This window comes from Macaca nemestrina, chromosome 1 (genome assembly GCF_043159975.1).
Source record: "Macaca nemestrina isolate mMacNem1 chromosome 1, mMacNem.hap1, whole genome shotgun sequence".
Lineage (NCBI taxonomy): Eukaryota > Metazoa > Chordata > Mammalia > Primates > Cercopithecidae > Macaca > Macaca nemestrina.
Genome location: NC_092125.1, coordinates 210,407,005 through 210,426,671, shown reverse-complemented (window position 1 = coordinate 210,426,671; position 19,667 = coordinate 210,407,005). Strand labels below are relative to the sequence as shown.

Below are 19,667 nucleotides of genomic sequence, written 5' to 3'. Positions count from 1 at the left end.
TGTCTCTGGGTGTTCTACAAGATCTCCTTCCTCTGGATCTTCCAACATATTCTTCCTCTACCCCTTTCTTACCTACTTATCTGGCCAACTCCAGCTCGGCTCTTAGTCCCCAGCTTAGAAATGAAGCTTTCCTGACCTCCCCACCCATGCACAGTCCATGGAGGGCTCCTCCTCCCTGCCCCCACAGCTCCTCCATGCTCCATCCCTTGTAGGGAATTCTTGTCATTTGTGTCACTACATGTTTTGGGCCTCTCTTGCCCAATAGTTCAGGAGCTTCCTGAGAACAGGGACCTTATTCTGCTCAACCCTTTGTCCTGAGCATCTACAGGTCTGGGGGCCTCTCATCCCTGGTGTCCTTGACCTTTGAGAAGGATGCCAGGGGCAGACTGTGAGATCCAAAGCCCCTCTGGGAAGCTGGGGGCTGAGGAACAGAGTTGGAGGCCAGACTGTGGGTAGAGGAGCAGGGCTGAGGGTGCAGGAAGAGACCTCAACAGCCTCTGTGGGTTCACTTTTCATCCACCTCCTTTCCAAGGAGAACTTGCAACTGGCTCTGCTTGGAACGTGTCATTCATTTATTCAGTCAACAAACATTCATTGCGCTTCCAATTAGGGCCAGGCCCTGGGCCAGGTGCTAGGATGCTGCAGGGGAGGTTCCTGGGTCCCCACCAGGAGACACATGGCACAAGCCGTGACGTTGTGTTAAGTGAGGGACTTCCCCCAGTGTAATGGGAAGGAGAACTTGGAGGTCAGAAAAGCCTAGTGTGACTCCAGGCTCTGCTCCTCATTAGCTGGTAACATGGGACAATCCAAGCATGTGCCCTAGTTTTTTAAATCTTGAAAACGGCTCTGACAGCAGAGCCTCTGGAGGCCTGGGGTGGGATGAGGTCCTGGAAAATGACCCCAGTTCTGGGCTTCTGCTTCCTCCCATTCAGCTTGACATGCCTCATGCATGTCTTCCTCACAGTCACCTACTCCCCAACTTCATGGCCATGGTCAGGCTCGTGTCCATGTGTGGGGCGTACTTCACCACGAGGAAGACATAGCAACAACCTACAGCAGCAACCTTCAGCCAACACCCCCGGTGAGACCTGTCCAGAGACTCAGGCAAAGAATCCTCATGCGACACATTCCTCCCAAACCAACGTACCACTTTCTGCAGAGGCCGCCTCGGCCTCTCTCTCCCCTGGGTTCAGGTTTCTACTCTGACTGGGGATCTTAGAGCTGCCTGACCTGGAGAGAGAGCCCAGTGGATGAAACCTGTTATCAAGGAGGAGGAAATTCACTTTTAGGTCGTCCCATTCAGGCAGGCATCACACGGGCAGCGAATACCAGTTACCATCCGGATAACTGTTTTCCACGTGTTAGGTCATTGAACGCAGAAGATACCTTCATCTCATTTAATCATTGTGAAAAGTCCTGAAGTGAGTACTATTACTCACCCTGTTTTACAGATGGGAGGCTGAGGTTCAAAGAGGTGAAGTCACTTGCCCAAGGTCACACAGCTTATAAGTGCTGCAGCAGGAATTTGAACCCAAAAACCAACCACTTAACTTCTATTCTAATTGCCTCCTCTAAGCCTCAGTTTCCTCATCCGTTGAAGGGGAAAATAGTGTCTGTAACCTACTATTAGTGTCTCTAACCTCTAACAACCTACTTCACAAGGTTGTTGATTATTAAATTACAAAGTTAAGAGCTGGTGAAAGGTGAGAAGTTCTCTGGACTCAGACAGACTTGGGCTTTAATCCCAGCTCTGAAACTTACTAACTGGGTGACCTTAGTTACATTACTTCCCCTCCCAGAGTGAATCTCTCCATTGTTGGAATGGGGAAACGTGGTCATACCTACCTGGAAGGGTTGTCGGAAGGAGTGAATATGGACATCTATTGGCGTGTGAAGCAGGATTTGGACTGAGGAGGGGAGGGTGCTGCCGGCAGAGGAAAGAACCCGAGCAAAGGCCTGGAGGTGGCGTGTCACGGGGAACATTGCATTGAATGAGATCCAGCTTGACTCAAATCTCATTTGCTGATGGCTTGACCCCCAGAGGACACCCCCAATCCCTCTGCTTCCTCAAGTCTGGTGAAGATGTTAACTCAGCTTGTCTCAATCCATCAGCAAATATGTTGGGAGTGGCTTACTGGCAAAGACCTCAGAAAGAAAATGAGGGACATGTATTGAAATCCCAGTCCCCCCACTTACCAGCAGTGTGACTTTGCTGATCATTTCACTTCGCCGAGTCTCAGTTTCCCCATCGGAAAATGGGGAGAATATACACAAATTACAGGGCATCATGGAGTGGGCTGAATGGGCTCCGGTGGCAACCCTCCCACTGAGGGTCCCAGCCCTCCCCTATTGCAAGTGCCTGTGTACAGCTGGAGCTCAGACAGTGGAGCCTCCTTCCTCTTCTGTGCCTTCTGTGGCATCCTCATCACCTTGACCGCCATGATTTTGGCTGGAAGTGAGCCCTGGATATAGGGCTTCTGGTCTCTTCCTTGCTGTGCCCTCCGGTGTCCAAAGTCGCTGTGCTGGACCCTGGTGACCTTGTCCTGCTGCTGCTCCTGCAGATAGGTGCCCACCTGGAGCGCAGCCCCAGCACCTGTGCTCAACTAGAAAGGCAAGAAGTCACATTCCAGCTCCCACCTCTAATTTTATGAGGAAGCAGGAGCAACCCTTAATTTTTTTTTTAGTTTTAAAAACTGGCATTGGCTGGGCGCAGTGGCTCACGCCTGTAATCCCACCACTTTGGAAGGCTGAGGAGGGCAGATCACTTGAGGTCAGGAGTTTGAGACCAGACCGGCCAACATGGTGAAGCCCTGTCTCTACTAAAACTATAAAAGTTAGCCAGGCGTGGTGGTGCATGCCTGTAATCCCAGCTACTTGGGAGGCTGAGGCAGGAAAATCGCTTGAACCTGGGAGGCAGAGGTTGCAGTGAGCTGAGATTGTACCACTGCACTCCAGCCTGGATAACAAGAGCGAGGCTCTGTCTCATAAACAAAACAAAACAAACAAATAAACAAAAAATGACATTGACTATGTGCAGTATGGCTGCATTGGTTGGTAAACTATGCAAATACTTTGCTCTAGTTGTTGAATAGCAGCTGCTGCAAACCCTGTGAGTGCCCCCAGCACCCTGGCAGTCTCAGCCCACCCCAGAGACACTCCCACTGTTGTAAATAGCTCAAGAAAGAACACCTGTAATTATATTTCCTTTGAAAAGTATCTCAAGTTGAATTACTGAGTCAGAAGGATGCACATTTTAAGGCTTTAGATTCGTATTTCCAAAATACCCTTCAGATAAATTATGTGATTTGAAACTCCCGTCAGCAAAGTATGAGACCGAGAGTGCTCATTTTCCTGCGTCTTCATCAACAATGGTTGTTACAATTTTTCTATTGCTTGAAAACCTGGAAGATGAAAAGAAATGATATACTGTTTTAATTTGCCTTTTATTTAGAGAGAGAAACAGTCTTGCTCTTGTTCTTCTCGCCCAGGCTGGAGTACAGTGGCGAGATTACAGCTCGCTGCATGCCCAAGCAATTCTCTTGAGTAGCTGGCACTACAGGTGTGTGCCACCATGCTTCACTAATTTTTATTTTTATTTATGTATTTATTTTTGAGACAGAGTCTTGCTCTGTCGCCCAGGCTGGAGTGCAGTGACGCCTCCCGGGTTTAAGCGATTCTGCCTCAGCGTCCAAGTAGCACGCACCACCATACCCGGCTAATTTTTTTTTTTTTTTTTTTTTTTTGAGATGGAGTCTCACTCTGTCGCCCAGGCTGGAGTGCAGTGGCGCGATCTCGGCTCACTGCAACCTCTGCCTCCTGGGTTCACGCCATTCTCCTGCCTCAGCCTCCCCAGTAGCTGGGATTACAGGCGCCTGCCACCACACCCAGCTAATGTTTTGCATTTTTAGTAGAGACGGGGTTTCACTGTGTTAGCCTGAATAGTTTCGATCTCCTGACCTCGTGATCCCCCTGCCTTGGCCTCCCAAAGTGCTGGGATTACAGGCATGAGCCACCATGCCCAGCCCTAATTTTTTTATTTTTAGTAGAGATGGGGTTTCACCATGTTGGCCAGGCTGTTCTCAAACTCCTGACCTCAGGTGATCCACCTACCTTGGCCTCCCACAGTGCTGGGATTATAGGCGTGAGCCACTGTGCCCAACCAATTTTTTTTTTTTTTTTTTTTTTAGATGGAGTCTTGCTCTGTCGCCCAGGCTGGAGTGCAGTGGCGTGATCGCCGCTCACTGCAAGTTCTGCCTCCCGGGTTCACGCCATTCTCCTGCCTCAACCTCCTGAGTAGCTGGGACTACAGGCTCCCACCACCACGCCTGGCTAATTTTTTGTATTTTTAGTAGAGACAGGGTTTCACAGTGTTAGCCAGGATGGTCTCGATCTCCTGACCTCATGATCTGCCCGCCTCAGCCTCCCAAAGTGCTGGGATTACAGGCGTGAGCCACTGCACCCGGCCCTAATTTTTTAATTTTTCATAGAGACAGGGTTTCACCATGTTGGCCAGGCTGTTCTCAAACTCCTGACCTCAGGCGATCCACCTGCCTTGGCCTCCCGGAGTGCTGGAATTACAGGAGTGAGGCACTGTGCCCAACCAATTTTTTTTTTTTTTTTTTTTTGAGACGGAGTTTCACTCTTGTTGCCCAGGCTGGAGTGCAAATGGCTCGATCTTGGCTCACTGCAACCTCCAGAGTTCAAACAACTTTCCTGCCTCAGCCTCCTGAGTAGCTGAGATTACAGGCATGTGCCACCACACCTGGTTGGCACCTGGCTAATTTTGTATATTTAGCAGAGACGGGATTTCTCCATTTTGGTCAGGCTGGTCTTGAACTCCCGACCTCAGGTGATCCGTCCACCTTGGCCTCCCAAAGTGTTGGGAGGCGTGAGACACCTCGCCCAACCAATTAAAAAAAATTTTTTTTTGTAGAGATGGAGTATCCCTATATTGCCCAGGCTGGTCTCCAACTTCTGGACTCAAGTGATTCTCCTGCCTCAGCCTCCCAAAGTGCTGGGATTAGAGGCATGAGCTACCCCAACCAGTGGCCTCCTCTTATCGATTCGAAAGAGATTTTTTTTTTTTTGAGACAGTCTTACTATTGCCCAGGCTGGAGTACAGTGGCATGATCTCAGCTCACTGCAACCGCTGCCTCCTGGGTTCAAGCAGTTCTCCTGCCTCAGCCTCCCGAGTAGCTGGGATTACAGGCACCTACCACCATGCCTGGCTTTTTTTTTTTTTTTTTTTTTTGTATTTTTTTTAGTAGAGACAGGGTTTCACCGTGTTGGCCAGGCTAGTCTCAAACTCCTGACCTCAGGTGATTCACCTGCCTCAGCCTCCCATAGTGCTGGGATTACAGGCGTGAGCCACCACACCCGGCTGAAAGAGATTTTTGTATATTAAGTTGAGCAACTGCAAAGTAAGCTCTTGATTCCAGAAGCAATTTTGGTATTGCCTCTTCTGTTCGTCCATGGAGCTAGGAGAGGAATTATTTGTACTCTCAATCCAGAAAGGCTTTTTTATAGGAGAAATCTGGAGAAGATGGAAAACAAGAGATGCTGAAATATTCCAAGTATTTTTTACTTCGGAGGATTTTCTTCTTGAACCTACCCTTCCCGCTTCAAACCGTGGAAAGACCACTGTGCTCTTCTGTAGCCAGAATGACCGGGTTGCGCCCTCATGGCAGGGTGGGGTCTCTCTGGCTTGCTGCACTCTCTGAGCCAAGTGGGTCCCCACCCAAGAAATCTCCTTGCTCAGGAGCTGTGCTGATGTCAGAAAGACCCAGCTGACCGTCCTCTCGCCAAGCCCTGGCTCAAGTTGTCTCTGCCCCTGGCCAGCTGTGTGTCCTTGCCCTGTCCTTTAACCTCTCTGTGCCTCAATTCCCTTGTCTCTGAAATGGAGAAAACATTGCCTACCTTTCAAGGGTTGTTGGGAAGATTAGACAAGGTCATGCGTCTAAGGCTTTGGATACAATGCCTGGCACGGTGTAGGTGCTCCAGAGACACTTGTCAAATCAGTAACGGATGGCTGTTTTCCTTTCCGTTTGTTCTTGTTACTTTTGTGTGCATGATGTGTGTGTGTGTGTGTGTGTGTGTGTGTGTGTGTGTGTGTGTGTGTCCTTTTATAGCCTGCACTTTTTTTTCCAACTGAAAACTTACTCAACTTTTCAGAAAAGTAATAAAGCAAACCCCTTCACTTTAAACTATGTGGGCTAGGAACCTTTGGTGACAAGAAACAGAAATAAGTTGGAACTTGTAGAAAAAATAGAAAGTGGGGAGAACGTATTAAAAAACACAAGGGTGTCACAGATTCCAAGAGCCTGAAGTAGGGATTCTTCTCTCTACTAATCCCTGGAGGTGGGCTGTGTTTTCCTCTCTCCTCCTCTCTCTCACCCTCTCCTGTCTTCTCCCCAGACTGGCGTTCTCCTCCACTCAGTCATGCACAGCCTCGTGGCTGTAACCACCTTCTTCTCCCAGGGACAGTCTCAACTACCTGCAGAGACTCACTAACTGACCCTAAGTCCCTAAGCCAGGTTCCGGTTAGGGAGATTCTGATTGGCTCACACTGGGCCAGGTCCAATCAGATGTTGTCCGTCGAGAAACACATAGTGTGTCACAGCTGGAGGGCAACTGAGTTCATCTGATCTCCTCTTGGTAGGCAGGAAAAGTCTGGGCCAGCTGAGAGGCTCTGGAGGGACTGGGGTGGAGGTAGCTGGAAACTGAATTCAGAGCTCATGGAATTCATCCCAGAAGGTCAGAGCTTGAAGGAGACTCATATATTGCCTGGTCCCACCTCTGCCCACAGTTCATAGAGAGAATGAGGCACAGAGGGGTGTGGTTTGTCCAAGACTGCCTGGCCAGTCAGTGATGGGGCTGGACAGAAACTCAGGTCCCCTAGCACCACGGCTCAGGCTCACATTTTCAGACAGACGATTTCTCCAAAAGCAGTGCTATTCAATAGAACTTTCTATTTTTGCTGGGTGCGGTGGCTCATGCCTGTAATCCCAGCCCTCAGGGAGGCAGAGGTGGGAGGATAGCTTGAGCCTAGGAGTTCGAGACCTGCCTGGGTAACATAGCAAGACCCCATTCTCCACAAAAAGGAAAAATAAAAAGGACAAAAAAAAAAGAGAACTTTCTATTTTTGTGATAAAATATTTTCTATCCATATTGTTCAATATTGGTTATGAGCCACATGTGGCTCTTAGCACTTGGAATTTAACTATTGTGGCTGAGGAATCAATTTATTATTATTATTTTTTGAGATGAAGTCTCACTCTGTCACCCAGGCTGGAGTGCAGTGGCACGATCTCAGCTCACTGCAAACTCTGCCTCCTGGGTTCAAGCGATTCTCCTGCCTCAGCCTCCTGAGTAGCTGGAGCTACAGGCGTGCGCCACCACACCCGGCTAATTTTGTATTTTTAGCAGAGACAGGGTTTCACCATGTTGGCCAGGCTGGTCTTGAACTCCTGACCTCAGGTGATCTGCCCACCTCGGCCTCTGAAAGTGCTGGGATTTCAGGCGTGAGCCACCACACCTGGCCACCTCATTCTCTTAATGAGTAAACTGAAGCAGAAAGAGGCCAGGTGGCTCACTCAAGGCTCACTCAACTAGCCAGCCTCCAAAGTCTGAGTTCTTCTGGTGAATCCTTGCAGAAGAGGTGAAGGTGGGAAGGAGAAACAGAGAGGGAGAGGGAGGAGGGGGAAGGGCAGGAGTGGGGACCAAGAATAATGACTGGGAGGAGAAGTCAGGGAGGACCGAAGGGAGGAGGGAAGAGAGCATATCACCTGGACAGGATTGTCCATCGGTCCACTGTTTCCCCCAAAATGCCAGGCCCTGCCCTATTGCTCTTGGCTGTGATCTATGGGGGCTGTGACTGCAACATCTCAGTCATCTTGTTCTCTCTCACCATGACCTTGACCACCCTCAACCCAAGCAGGCTTCTTGGTGAACCTGAAGACATCGCTCCCAGGTGGGGCCTCTCCTTCCCCTCCCCTATCCTCCCTCCTATCTACCCTTCCCACCCTGGGCGAAGGCTTGGCTCTGATTGGAAATAGGTCAGAAGTAGATAGCCCAAACAGAGGACAAAAATGGGACCCATGGGCTAAATCCAATCACAAAAGGTCTGGATTTAGCTGGAATAATGCTTTTATGAAATTTGAGACACCATTAAAAAGTTAGGTCTGGCCGGGCGCGGTGGCTCACGCCTGTAATCCCAGCACTTTGGGAGGCCGAGACGGGCGGATCACGAGGTCAGGAGATCGAGACCATCCTGGCTAACACGGTGAAACCCCGTCTCTACTAAAAAAAATACAAAAAAACTAGCCGGGCGAGGTGGCGGGCGCCTGTAGTCCCAGCTACTCCGGAGGCTGAGGCAGGAGAATGGCGTGAACCCGGGAGGCAGAGCTTGCAGTGAGCTGAGATCCGGCCACTGCACTCCAGCCTGGGTGACAGAGCGAGACTCCGTCTCAAAAAAAAAAAAAAAAAAAAAAAGTTAGGTCTGACAACACTGGGATGGGTTTATGCCCTTTATGTGGTCTCTTAGCCACTAAAGCCAATTAAAGGTAAAGTCAATTACCTTTCATTCTGCCTTTCATACTATTTGAGCAGTCATTTGTCTTCACAGTAAAAAAATACTTCAGTCAGCTGTGGTGACTCACACCGGCAATCTCAGCACTTTGGAAGGCCGAGGCAGGTGGATCACCTGAGGTCAGGAGTTCGAGACCAGCCTGACCAACATGGCAAAACCCCTGTCTCTACTAAAAAAAAAAAAAAAAAAAATTTGCCAGGCGTGCGTGGTGGCACACACCTGTAATCCCAGCTACTCAGGAGGCTGAGGCAGGAGAATTGCTTAAACTTGGGGGACAGGGGTTGCAGTGAGCTGAGATCGTGCCACTGCACACTCCAGAAAAAAAAAGAAAAAGAAAAAGAAATGTACCCAGGATCTCTTAGCTATGGAAGATCAGGGCCAATATTTGAGCCTAGCTCCCCTGACTCTAAGACTAAGTGGTTTGTACCACATTAGAGCTGCCTCTAGGACCAGGGGGGAAACTAAAATGCCAGCACCCCAGGGTCAGGGGCTTTGGTGCTTTCATTCACCAGTGACTAGAACAGTGCCTGGCACATGGTAGGTGCTCAATCATACTTGCTCAAAAACAAAATAAATGAATGCATAGATGAACATGACATGGTCTATAGTCTATTACCATATCATAACTGCTAGTTCAAGAAGTCTGACCTACGCTTTAGTAGAACCAGGAGGGAAGAGAGATGCTTCCTGCCCAGGGGCTCAGGGCAGCCTTCAGAAAGAGTGACCGATGGGTTGGGCCTTGGAGGATGAGATGCACTAGGTGGGGATATTAGGAGAGGTCATTCTTGGCAGAGGGAAGCATGTTAGTAACGACCTGGAGGTGCGGAGAAAAGATGAGTCTCCTGAGGCCTCCCTGCAACTTAGTAGGTGGAATCAAGATTCAAACCCAGAAAACTCAACTCCAAAGCCCATGCTTGTAACCGCTAACTACCTAGACTGCTTCCCATGCAGCAGATAGTGAGCGCTGACCCTGGGGCATTTCGGAGGAAGAACTGACAGAAATGGGTGACAGAATGGATGACAGAGGGGAAGAAATTGAGAATGACTTCAGGTCACCAGTAAGTCACTCAATGAACAAGTAGTGAGCATCCGCTCTGTGCCATGCCCTGGCTAGGAGTTAAAGTCAGCGTTGAGTGAGACCCACCCCTGCCTACCAGAACTCACCGTGTGATGGGGGAGGTTGGCACACGTGCACATGACCAGGCCCGAGGGAAGGAGGGAGGCAGAGGTGAGAGGTTGTCTCCTGGCACAAATAATTAAACGGTATTTGTTCTGTCTCCTTCTCCGCCAGGTACACAGCCTTCTTATTTGGCATCCCAGACACCGCAGCAACAGACGGGGCATCTCGTCTTGCATGGCTGTGGGAGATCTGACTGGCCAAGGCAAGGACCCTGTTGAGGGGGTAGGGATGCCAGCTTTGCCCACAGCACCATGGATTCTGTCCCCACTCCCTGAGAGTCGCTTAAATCAGTTTGTTGGGTCAGATAGCCAGCAGCATTCCCTCTCCCTCTTCTTCTTTTTTTTTTTTTTTTTTTTGAGACGGAGTCTCGCTCTGTCGCCCAGGCTGGAGTGCAGTGGCACGATCTCGGCTCACTGCAAGCTCCGCCTCCCGGGTTCACGCCATTCTCCTGCCTCAGCCTCCCGAGTAGCTGGGACTACAGGCGCCCGCCACCTCTCCCGGCTAGTTTTTTGTATTTTTTAGTAGAGACGGGGTTTCACCGTGTTAGCCAGGATGGTCTCGATCTCCTGACCTTGTGATCCGCCCATCTCGGCCTCCCAAAGTGCTGTGATTACAGGCATGAGCCACTGCGCCCGGCCCCCTCTCCCTCTTCTAAAGCTGCTCTGAAATGGTTTCTCTAGGCAGAACTTCCCTACTCTGCCACGGACCATGCCAACTTGTGGCATTTCTGCTGCTGTTGGATCTAGAGAATCCCAGAATATCAAATCTAAGGCACTGATAGAGCTTCTAGAACTGTGAACCTCAAATTCTGTCCTTTAACCTGGGGAGCATCACCCCATGCGGTTGGGTGGACTCGGGGCTTCCTCAGAGTGGGGGGTTGAAACTCTTGTAAACTGTGTGATGATCTGGGTGGTAGAGGGAACGAAAGACCTGGGAATGTGCCTATATATTGTTCTCTCACCTCTTTTTTTTTTTTTTTTTTTTTTTTGAGATTGAGTCTTGCTCTGTTGCCCAGGCTGGAGTGCAGTGGTGTGATTTCAGCTCACTGCAACCTCCACCTCCCAGGTACAAGCGATTTCTCCTGCCTCACCCTCTCGAGTAGCTGGGATTACAGGTGCCTGCCACCATGCCTGGCTAATTTTTGTATTTTTAGTAGAGACAAGGTTTCACCATGTTGGCCAGGCTAGTCTCCAACTCCTGACCTCAAGTAATCCACCTGCCTTGGCCTCCCAAAGTGCTGAGATTACAGGCATGAGCCACCATGCCCAGCCTCTCCCCTTCTTTTTAACATAGATTCTAGTGTACAAGACGAACTATTCCTAACCTTACTTTTTCCCCCTAACTAATTTTGAAAAGCCTTCTTTATTACAGCTGCATAGTATTCCATTGTGTATGAACCAGAATTTCAAAACCTACTTAGAGAGAAAGAGAAAATCTCATGGGTGTTTTTAAATAGAAAAATTGAGAAGCCCCAAATTTTTATCCAACTTCCTCCTTTTGATAAACAAGCAGAGGTTCACAGGAGAGAGAACTATCATTTATTGAATACTTGATATGTGCCAGGTATGTTCACATACGTGACCTCAATGTATCCTCTCAATAGCTCCATGAAAGCTGGGTGTGGTGGTGTGTGCTTGTAGTCCCAACTATTCAGGAGGATCGCTTGAGCCTAGGAGTTTGAGTCCAACCTGGGCCACATAGCGAGAACTGGCCTCTTAAAAAAAGTTATGGCTGGGCGCGGTGGCTCAAGCCTGTAATCCCAGCACTTTGGGAGGCCACGGCGGGCAGATAACAAGGTCAGGAGATTGAGACCATCCTGGTTAACACGGTGAAACCCCGTCTCTACTAAAAAATACAAAAAACTAGCCGGGCGAGGTGGCGGGCGCCTGGAGTCCCAGCTACTTGGGAGGCTGAGGCAGGAGAATGGTGTGAACCCGGGAGGCGGAGAGCTTGCAGTCAGTGGAGATCACGCCACTGCACTCCAGCCTGGGCGACAGAGCGAGACTCTGTCTCAAAAAAAAAAAAAAAAAAAAGTTATATGGGATACATATTAATATTCTCATTTTCGGGAGGAGGAAACTGAGGCTCAGAGGTTAAGCCACTTGCCAAAGGCCACACAGATGACACAGCTAGTGAATGGCAAAGCTGGATTTTTTTTTTTTTTTTGGTAGAAATTTTTTTTTTTTTTTTTTTGAGACAGAGTCTCGCTGTGTCGCCCAGGCTGGAGTGCAGTGGCCGGATCTCAGTTCACTGCAAGCTCAGCCTCCCGGGTTTACGCCATTCTCCTGCCTCAGCCTCCCGAGTAGCTGGGACTACAGGCGCCCACCACCTCGCCCGGCTATTTTTTTGTATTTTTTAGTAGAGACGGGGTTTCACCGGGTTAGCCAGGATGGTCTCGATCTGCTGACCTCGTGATCCGCCCGTCTCGGCCTCCCAAAGTGCTGGGATTACAGGCTTGAGCCACCGCGCCTGGCCAGAAATGTTTTAAATATATATATACAAGACACATTAATCCATTAATTTTTTTTTTTTTTTTTTTTGAGATGCAGTCTCGCTCTTGTCGCCCAGGCTGGAGTGCAATGGTGCTGTCTCAGCTCACTGCAACCTCCGCCTACCAGATTCAAGCGATTCTCCTGCCTCAGCCTCCCAAGTAGCTGGGATTACAGGCACCCGCCACCACGCCTGGCTAATTTTTGTATTTTTAGTAGAGATGGAGTTTCACTGTGTTGGCCAGGCTGGTCTTGAACTCCTGACCTTGGGTGATCCGCCCACCTCGGAATCCCAAAATGCTGGGATTGCAGGTGTAAGCCACTGCACCTGGCCTTTTAATCCGTTAAATTTGAGGACACAGTACAAAAAAAAACCCACTTCAACTAATGCATTTGACAATTTTGTTCATATTCATGACACCATTTTTAGTTGTTGTTGTTTTCCTAATAGTAAAGAAGGTGACTTAGGGCTGTTGGGCTGATGTATATTTGCGGGTTCCATCTCCCCACCTCACCCATATACCACCAGGGTCAAAGCTGGAATTTATTTATTTATCTTTATTTTTATTTATTTATTTATTTTGAGGCAGAGTCTTGGTCTGTCACCCAGACTGGAGTGCAGTGACACGATCTCGTCTCACTGCAACCTCCGCCTCCCAGGTTCAAGTGATTCTCCTGCCTCAGCCTCCTGAATAGCTGTGATTACAGGCATATGCCACCATGCCCGTCTAATTTTTGTATTTTTAGTAGAGACAGGGTTTCTCCATGTTGGCCAGGTCGGTCTTAAATTCCTGACCTCAAATGATCCGCCTGCCTCAGCCTCCCAAAGTGCTGGGATTACAGGAGTGAGCCACCATGCCTGGCTAAAGCTGGAATTTATTTATTTATTTATTTATTTTATTATTTTTTGGGGGGGGGATGGAGTCTGGCTCTGTCGCCCAGGCTGGAGTGCAGTGGCCGGATCTCAGCTCACTGCAAGCTCCGCCTCCTGGGTTCACGCCATTCTCCTGCCTCAGCCTCCCAAGTAGCTGGGACTACAGGCACCCGCCACCTCGCCCGGCTAGTTTTTTGTATTTTTTTTTTAGTAGAGACGGGGTTTCACCGCGTTAGCCAGGATGGTCACGATCTCCTGACCTCGTGATCCACCCGTCTCGGCCTCCCAAAGTGCTGGGATTACAGGCTTGAGCCACCGCGCCCGGCCTAAAGCTGGAATTTAAACCCAGGTCTGTGGACCTCGATGGTCTACAGACCATGTCTTTAGCCACAGGACTATATTGTTTTTTAGAAAAGCCAACTGTGCTGAGAAGGATATAGGTAAGGGGTTTGGCCAGCATTTTAGAGGGGGAGCTACAAACCACTAGAGGCAGGTGTGGTGCTGGCCATGGAGATTACTGAGAGGCCAAAAGTGGCTGGGTAAGAATTCAGGTGCAGCTCTTGGACTCCTCAGTGCTGCCCGGAGATCTCTGCAGCCCAACGCCCCAACCTCAGTGCTCCTGAGCCCAGTGGGGTTCCTGCGATCATAAGCAGAACTATTTACTCCAAACCTGTACTGTCTCCATCATAGACGGAAGCGCTGAAGCTCCGTCTATGTCCCTGTGCCTAGCAGGCTGGGAGGTAGTACAGCATGGTGGCCAGGAGTCTGGGCTAGCTTTACATCCTAGCCTGGCTTTTGCTGGCTGTGTGCCCTGAATAAGTCACTTCACTTCTCTGAGTCTCTGAGTCTGGAAATGATAATAAAAACAAACCTCATATGATGTAGGAATAATAAAGGCTAAAGACACACTGCCTGGCACATGGTGCACACTTGTAAATATTGGTAATAATAGGACTAAGCATTGGACAAAGCTTTGGTGGGTTTGGTATTTGGGTTCCACAAAGGAATCCGCTTTATTACAAAACACAATCTGAAGCATCCCGACTTATCTCCCAGAATCTGGATTTATTCCCACTTTCTGCGCCCATCACCCCTTGCACCTGGCCCCAACACCAGGCAGCTCCAGTGCCAAGAGCCGCACTGGTAACACCTTCATTTGAGCCCAGTCCTGTCCGGGTTTCCCATCCACAGGACAACGTAGATACCTGTGCCAGGACTTTAATGCTTCCCTCCAACGGCCGGCCTTGTACCAGACTCCCTCCAACGGCTGGCCTTGTACCAGACTCCAGGCCTGGGCCCGAGTGGACAGCGCCCCTAGCGGGTGAAGGCGCAAGCAGCTTTCCAGGGGGCTCGGAAGCTCTGGGAGGGGGAGCCTTGGGTTGTGGAAACCTTAGAGGGGCCTTTGGCAGTGTGGGTTTGGTTTTCGTTTTGTTTTGAATTTTTATAAAGTTTTTCTGTTATAAAAATAATACAAGCCATTGTAACAAAACAAATTGGATGGATATACGAAAAATCAATCTCTCTGTAGTTCCCTGCAATCTCATGTTGGATTGTGTGACCTAATGCTGATTTTGGAATTTATTTATCCATGCTATTCACTATATATGTATATGTTGGGTTTTTTCTTTTTACACTTTGTTACAAAGATGGAATGATATAATTTACTTTGAAACTTTTTTTTTTTTTAAGATACTGGCTCCCACTCTGTCCCCAGACTACAATGTAGTGGCATTACCTTGGTTCACTGCAATCTTGACCCACTGGGCTCAAACAATCCTGCTACCTCAGCCTCCCGAGTGGCTGGAACTAGAGGCTCTGCCACCATACCCAGCTAACCAAGTTTTTAATTTTTTGTAGAGATGGGGGTCTCACTATATTGCCCAGGCTGGTCTTTCTTTTTTTTTTTGAGACGGAGTCTTGCTCTGTTGCCCAGGCTGGAGTGCAGTGGCGTGATCTTGGCTCACTGCACCCTCCACCTCCCAGGTTAAAGTGATTTTCCTGCCTCAGCCTCCCGAGTAGCTGGGGTTACAGGTGCCCACCACTACACCCAGCTAATTTTTGTATTTTTGTATTTTTAGTTTCACCATGTTGGGCAGGCTGGTCTCTAACTCCTGATCTCAGGCAATCCGCCTGCCTCGGCCTTCCAAAGTGCTGGGATTATAGGTATGAGCCACTGTGCCTGGCCCCAACCCTCTTAGTATTCCTCAAGGGCCAACTGAAGCAGAATTGGAACCCTCACCCAGCTCCTCGGAGTGTTTTCCTTTGGACCATGCAGTTCCATCACCTCTGTTTTGCTGGGTGGTTCCAGGCAGGAACACAGACAACTTTGTACATAGGAAAGTTGACTTTGCATGCCATAGCTCTGGGATATGCTGTCTCTGCTTCCTAGTGTGGTTTCAAAGTTTGGTTCACGGATTTTAGTGCATGTGGTCTGTTGAAGTTTTTGGATCCATAGGAGTACAGTTTTCATCAAGCTTGAAAAAAATTTGGCCTTTATTTGTTTGTTTGTTTATTTATTTATTTATTTATTTTGAAATGGAGTCTTGTTCAGTTGCCCAGGCTGGAGTGCAGTGGCACGATCTCGGCTCACTGCAAGCTCTGCCTCCCGGGTTCACACCATTCTCCTGCGTCAGCCTCCCTAGTAGCTGAGACTACAGGTGCCCGCCACCACACCCTGCTAATTTTTTTTGTATTTTTAGTAGAGACAGGGTTTCACCATGTTAGCCAGAATGGTCTCGATCTCCTGACCTCGTGATCCACCCACCTCGGCCTCCCAAAGTGCTGGGATTATAAGCATGAGCCACCGCGCCCGGCTGGCCATTATTTATTTAAATATTTTTTCTCTTTCTTTTCCCTCTACCTCCTTCGGGGACTTCATTTACACAGATACTGGGCTACTTGAAGTTGTTGCAAAGCTCCCTGATGCTCTGTAACTATTTTTAAATCTTTTTTTTTTTTAATCTATTTCATTTTGGATGCTTTCTATTGCTATGCCTTCAAGTTCACCAATCTTTTCATTGGCAGTATCTAACCTGCTGTCACTCCTAGCAAGGGTATTTTTCTTTTTTTTTTTTTTTTTTTGAGACGGAGTCTCGCTGTGTCTCCCAGGCTGGAGTGCAGTGGCGTGATCTCGGCTCACTGCAAGCTCCGCCTCCCGGGTTCACGCCATTCTCCCGCCTCAGCCTCCCAAGTAGCTGAGACTACAGGCGCCCGCCACCACGCCCGGCTAGTTTTTTGTATTTTTAGTAGAGACGGGGTTTCACCATGTTAGCCAGGATAGTCTCGATCTCCTGACCTCGTGATCCACCCGCCTCGGCCTCCCAAAGTGCTGGGATTACAGGCTTGAGCCACCGCGCCCGGCCGCAAGGGTATTTTTCATTTTAGATGTTGTTGTTTTAATTTCTAGAAGTTTGAGTTGGGTCTTTGAAAAGTCTTCCATGTCCAGGCTGGGCATGGTGGCTCACGCATGTAATCCCAGCACTTTGAGAGGCCAAGGTAAGAGGATTGCTTGAAGCCGGGAGTTCAAGACCAGCCTGGGCAACATAATGAGACTCCCCACCTCCTGCCCATATCTACAAAATCTTCCATGTCTCTACTTAGCTTACTTAATCTTTCTTTTACCTGTTTGACCATGTGGGATACCGTATAGTTACAGTAACATTAATTCCCTTTTCTTTCTTTTTCTTTTTCTTTCTTCTTTTTTTTTTCCTCAGCCCAAGCAAAATGCCATGGCATCCGTTTTCTATTAATTCTATCATCTGTATCATTTCCCAGTTTGCTTCTATTAATTTATTTTTCTTTTCATTTTAGGTCTTATTTACTTTCCTCTTTGCATACCTAGTAATTTGTAATTGGATGATGCCAGACATTGTGAATTTTACCTCTTTTGGTGCTAGATATTTTCCTGTTCCTATGAATATTCTTGAAATTTGTTATGGGACACTTAAGTTACTTGGAAACAGTTTGATCCTTTTAAGGTTCACTTTGAGGCTTTTTTTTTTTTTTTTTTTGAGATGGAGTCTCTCTCTGTCACCCAGGTTGGAGTGCAGTGGCACAATCTTGGCTCACTGCAACCTCCACCTCCTGGGTTCAAGCAATTCTCCTCCCTCAGTCTCCCGAATAGCTGGGATGACAGGTGCCTGCCACCATACCCAGCTAATTTTTGTATTTTTAGTAGAGAAGGGGTTTCGCCACATTGGCCAGGCCAGTCTTGACCTCGTGATCTCAAGTGATCCCCACACCTCGGCCTCCCAAAGTGCTGGGATTACAGGCGTGAGCCACTGTGCCTGGCCAGACTTTGAGGCTGTTAGGTGAGACCAGAGCAGCCTTTATTCTGGGGTTCATTTTGTCCCACTACTGAAACAATACACTTCTGAGGACTGTACCAATCCCCCTGGAATAAAGAGGTTTTCTACTCTGCCTGGTGGGAACACAGAGTACTCCGGTTTCCATGTGAACGGTAGTGATTGTTTCCTGTGGTCCTTTCAGGTGGTTCTTCCCCAGCCTCAGGAAGCTTCCTTACAGGCATGTGCTGAGCAGTGAAGAGGGAGCTCTCTGCAGCTCTCTGTAGCTCTCTCCTCTCCAGTACTCTGCCCTGAACTCCAGCCACCATGGCCTCCTTGGACTCTCAGCTCCAGCTGCTCAGCTCCAGAAGTCCATCAGCCTCCACCTGGGTGCCAGCCGCCGTGCCTGACCCCAACCCTCTTAATGCAGCTCCCTTCCACGTGCCACAGCTCAGAAACTCCTTCCAGGCGCAAGGTGGGAGGGGCAATCATAAGACTCACCTCCTTTGTTTCTCCTCTCTCAGGAATTACTGTCCTGCACTGGTGAGGTCCAATATCAGAAAATCATTGCTTCCTAGATTTTGTCCAGTTCTTTCTGTTGTTTCAGTTGGGAGAATATATCTGGTCTCTGTTATCTCATTTTGGCCAGGAGCAGAAGTGTTCTGTATATGTAATGCACTATTTTAAAGTTTTTTTAAAAGACTATCTTTTTTAAAAGACTATCTTAAGGCCGGGCGCAGTGGCTCACGCCTGTAATCCCAGCACTTTGGGAGGCCGAGGCGGGCAGATCACTTTAGGTCAGGAGTTCAAGACCAGCCTGCCCAACATGGAGAAACCTTGTCTCTACTAAAAATACAAAATTAGCCGGGCATGGTGGTGCATGCCTGTAGTCCTAACTACTTGGGAGGCAGAGGCGGGAGAATCGCTTGAACCCAGGAGGCGGAGGTTGCGGTGAGCCAAGATCGTGCCATTGCACTGCAGCCTGGGCAACAAGAGCAAAACTCCATCTCAAAAAAAAAAAAGAAAGAAAGAAAGAAAAAAGAAAAAAAAAAGAAGAAAAAAAAAGACTATCTTTGTTCAGGCTGCTGAAACAAAATACCATAAATTGGGTGCCTTATAAACAACAGACTTTTATTTCTTACAGTTCTGGAGGCGGGAAGGTCCAAGAACAAAGTGCTGGCAGATTCGGTGTCTGGTGAGGGCCCTCTTCCTGATTCATAGAGGGTGCCTTCTTGCTGTGTCCTGACATAGTACAAGGGGCTAGCTAGCTCTTGGAGTTCTCTTTGATAAAGACACTAATCCCTATCATGAGGGCTCCACTCTCATGACCTAATCACCTCCCAAACGCCCACCTCCTAATACCGTCACCTTTGGGGTAAGGCTTATAATATATGAATTTGGAAGTACACAAACATTCGTTGTATAATCAGGATCAACTAAAGAGAAGGGTTCTAGGACTGTGCAGTCTTTAAAATATCCCCTAAGCATAATCACAGAAAGATTTGGAAAACAACATAATTCAAGAGTCAGAGATCCAAGTCCCTCCTATTCCGTTTGGCATATGGGCTGATTTTCAGGCATGTTCAGGTTGGTCCTTGGTGCCATGCCTGACTCATCTGTCTACAATTGCTACATCTTTTCTCTCTCCTCCCATCCACTCATCAGGTATTCCTACCCCCACCATCCTCCACAGGTACCTGAAAAGTCCACATGCACACCAACCCCTTCTCCAAGCTGCAGGAGGTGGGATGTTGGAAAGGCGGCATCCCACCCTGGAGAGGGGGAGTCCTTGCAATAAACACATTGGACAGTGGTGGAGAGGTCTTGCCTAGGTACTTCCCTCACCCAAATTTCAAGCTGTTTGTTTTGAAATCATTACACACTCAAAGGCAAGTGTAAGAACAGCACACAGGGATTCACATACCACTCACCCAGCTACCCCAATGGTGAAATCTTTTTTTTATTTTGAGATGGAGTCTCGCTCTGTTGCCCAGGCTGGAGTGCAGTGGCGTGATCTTGGCTCACTGCAGCCTCTGCTTCCCAGGTTCAAGCGATTCTCCTGCCTCAGCCTCCCAAGTAGCTGGGACTATGGGCATGCGCCACCACACACCCAACTAATTTTTGTGTTTTTAGTGGAGATGGGATTTCGCCATGTTGGCCAGACTGGTCTTGAATTCCTGACCTCAGGTGATCTGCCTGCCTCGGCCTCCCAAAGTGCTAGGATTATAGGCATGAGCCACCACACCCAGTGCCA

General features: G+C 48.6%; 1 long non-coding RNA gene across 1 annotated transcript; it reads right to left on the bottom strand.

Annotated features, from left to right (window-relative positions):
• Window positions 1–645: 645 nt before the first annotated feature.
• On the bottom strand, window positions 646–14,431 carry LOC139356902 (uncharacterized). Its single transcript, XR_011609429.1, has 4 exons — window positions 14,336–14,431; window positions 9,752–9,978; window positions 3,190–3,401; window positions 646–2,603 (listed from the first exon to the last, which is right to left on the bottom strand). It is a non-coding gene; the product is annotated as an uncharacterized lncRNA (long non-coding RNA).
• Window positions 14,432–19,667: the final 5,236 nt, after the last annotated feature.